Here is a 3,209-nt window from a genome sequence, read left to right as displayed (position 1 = left end):
TGGGTGGATGGGTGGGTGGTGGGTGGATAAATGAAGGAGTCTACAATGGGCAAGAGCAGATCCTTTATACTATGAGTTCACTGGGAAAAAATTTATGAATAATCAAGCTAGTACGTAGTCATAGGCAATGATGAAAACAATTCTTGAAAAGATTAAACAATATTAAATCAGTAGAAATTTTTGATAACATAGACCCTCCCAGTGGCTGAAGGGTCATCCACTCACTCTCCCATTCACTCAGTCAATATGCATTTATTGAGCACCTACTATGTGTAAAGCACTCTTCTAGAAACTAGGAAGGATACAGCTTGCTTGGGGCTAAATTGTGTCCACCCAAAATTCCTATGTTGAAATTCTAACCCTGAGAATGTGATTGTATTTGGAGATAAGGTTTTAAAAGAGGAAATTCAATTAAAATGAGGCCATGAAGGTTGGCCCTAACCCAATATATCTGGTGTCCTTATATAGAGGAGATTAGACATGCATAGGGTGCCGAACATGTAAAGACACAGGAAGCAGACGACCATCTACAAGCCAAGCCGAGAAGCCTCAGAAGAAATCAACTTGCTGAAACCTTGATCTCAGACTTCTAGCCTCCAGGATTGTGAGAAATAAATGTCTGTTGCTTAAGCCACTGCAGTCTGTGGTACTTTGTTTGGCAGCCCTAGAAGTCTAACAGACAACTGTAAACAAGACCAAGCCCCTGTTTGACAATGCATATATTCACCAAGCATTCATTTTCTGAGGGTCGAGAGAGTACATTTTACATATCTATCTACCACTATATTTCAAAGCCATGTAGTCGTTGTCGAGTTTAATAAAATCCACGCTCATTGAAAGAGTTCCTTAATACTAAGTGGCATTTTGTCATTGCATATATTTTGTATTAGATAAAGTCTCAGTTGAGTATCAGCTTGTCTTTAACACATCTCTAATACTTGCTAAGCTCCCTTGTCTAAATAATAATAATTTTTTTTAAAAAAGGCCTCAGGCTCAGAACCTTCTCCAAGCAGAAATATCTAGATAGAACTGAATAATTTTGCTGTTTTATTTTTCCCATTATATATATTTTCAGGGTTACTTGTATTTAATGGTACCCAGAAAATATGTCAGCAGAATCAACAGCTCTCAGTGGGGAAGACTGTTTTAATCCCCCTGGTTTAGCAATCAAGCCCCTGCCCCCACACACCCAGGAGGTGATAACCGAACAATGGCTGTCCCTAATTCAGCAGCAGGTTTGAAGCTGGTTCAGCCTTGATGAACTCTACACTCAGTCATCCAGAAAGACTTGGGCCCGGACTTTTCACGGCCTGACACTTGAACACAAAGCTGTGTGATAAGCAGCCTCTCAATGATTCCTCCAGAGCAACCGTCTCACTCTGGCTCCAAAGTACGATCTGCAATTCCATTCATGCCCTTCAACTGCCAGCCTTCCCGGGAAGCTTACTTACTTCCTTGTCCATCTGGACATCTGGCATCTTCCCCCTAAAGGCTGGTTACAAAACTGCCACCTGCTTCCAGAGAAAACGTTGGAGCAGATTCTAATTTTGCATCACACGCCTCAGGAATGTGAAAAATCCCATTTGGGAAGATGCTTGATTAAGTTTTCATAACTTAAGTAAATTTGGTCATTCTTCAATCCCTAGAGCACAGCCCATCATGAGATGAAAATTTCCCTGATCAAATATTATCCCGAAGGGAAGTCTGGTTTGGCGGGTTCAAACCACACCGAGATGGGTTCCTGTAAGAAATAATAACACAGTTCCAACATATGAAGTCTCTCAGGCCAGCTCAGGCCCTTTGGCCTAAGGGGACACATGTGCCACCAGACACCTGGCTTCTGAGTGAAGCCACCATGTGCAAGGCAGAGAGAAGGGAGGAGTTTTATCATTTGGCCTCACTGTATAATTAGCCTCCCCAGCTGCTCAGCCTTGCAGGTAGAAGTACTTAAAGACCAAATTCGCTGAGCAATTACTTACATAAAAAGTTACTTAACAGGTCAGTAGAAGAAGACTCTCTCTCTCGATCTCCCCCAGCCAACTGCCAACAGAAGCAGCACCCTCCAACGTAAGCTATGAAAGAAAGCCGAGAAGCAGGAGCCCTGAGAATGAGGTGTCTCAGTCATTGTAATTCCCATGGCTGTCTCCCACAAATACTCCAAGAAAAGCACATGGCTTTAGACAGGCCACCCAAGGTGTCCCCATCACAACACGGAAGAGAAGAAAAGGACTGGCTTTAAGACCAACACTGGGTAACTTGAAAACTGATATGGATTTCAACAGACAAGAACTTATTTGCTAAGTTCTATCAAAGGAATATTTTTCCCCTGAGAGTACCTGGTGTGATTTGGCCTATATGAATTCCTGAATAGTTTCCCTCCATTACTGCTGAGGTAGAACTCAGGGGTCTCTATAGTGTGAAATGAGAAATGAACTTGATGTAACTTAATGCTAATTACCGTTCAAGTGATGTGGCTGTGGCTTCCATATTCTTAAGCTCCTGAAGTCAGAATCTGGTGACTATTTTAAGACTGGATTATAGAGTCTGCCCCAAATGCTTTCTAAATAAGGGGAATGTTATGGGCTGCCATCAATCTTTTTCTCTGTTAATCATTTCAAGGATCCATGCTGTACACACAAGGTGACGCTTAAGAAATTAACTTATTAAGGGTATTTTTTTAATTTAAAGGTTTGGCTGAACTTGAGAAGGATTCTCTTTCCCTTCCTCCCCCACCATGTCACTTAAGTATCTAAGTTCATCTATTAGAGTCTGTTAAATGTGTAAATAAGTAAGTTTCTCGATAGTCTGGTAATGAAAGCCAGGGAAATTGTTTCTATTTTTAAATAACATATTTGCATTAGGATGATCGTCCTTGATTACAGAATTAGAAACAATTATAAACCCCAAATTTTCTTTTCCCAAGTTGTCTTGTTTTCATTGCCTCTGAGAGAGAATAAACAACCAATCTATTCATTTCCTTCCACTTCTTAGTTTTCCAACTCTGCATATTTCTCCTAAAGACATTGGTGATTCTTTCGTGTTTTTAGGTGATGATTTTTGTGGGGAAGGGTCATGCTGGAGAAAAAGGAAAGGCGTGAGGCAAAAATCGAAAAAGCATTTAGTGACATGTAGCTCTCCCGATTTCTGTACTGATTTGCAAATTAACTACTAATACACATAATCTTTTCTTCCAAACTGGCTTTCTTTCT

At 40.7% G+C, this 3,209-nt stretch overlaps 1 protein-coding gene across 1 annotated transcript in view; it reads right to left on the bottom strand.

The window, feature by feature from the left end:
• Positions 1 to 2,079, bottom strand: part of SLC34A2 (solute carrier family 34 member 2) — a 44,887-nt gene extending 42,808 nt beyond the window's left edge. The window contains exon 1 of the mRNA XM_023534196.1: positions 1,980 to 2,079. The gene's annotated coding sequence lies outside the window, so the exon portion shown is untranslated. The remainder of the gene's footprint in view (positions 1 to 1,979) is intronic.
• Positions 2,080 to 3,209: the final 1,130 nt, after the last annotated feature.

The sequence above is a fragment of the Pteropus vampyrus genome, unplaced genomic scaffold (genome assembly GCF_000151845.1).
Source record: "Pteropus vampyrus isolate Shadow unplaced genomic scaffold, Pvam_2.0 Scaffold5, whole genome shotgun sequence".
In the NCBI taxonomy this organism is placed as follows: domain Eukaryota; kingdom Metazoa; phylum Chordata; class Mammalia; order Chiroptera; family Pteropodidae; genus Pteropus; species Pteropus vampyrus.
The sequence above is the reverse complement of the archived record's forward strand: the minus strand, read 5'-3'. Positions and strand labels throughout refer to the sequence as shown.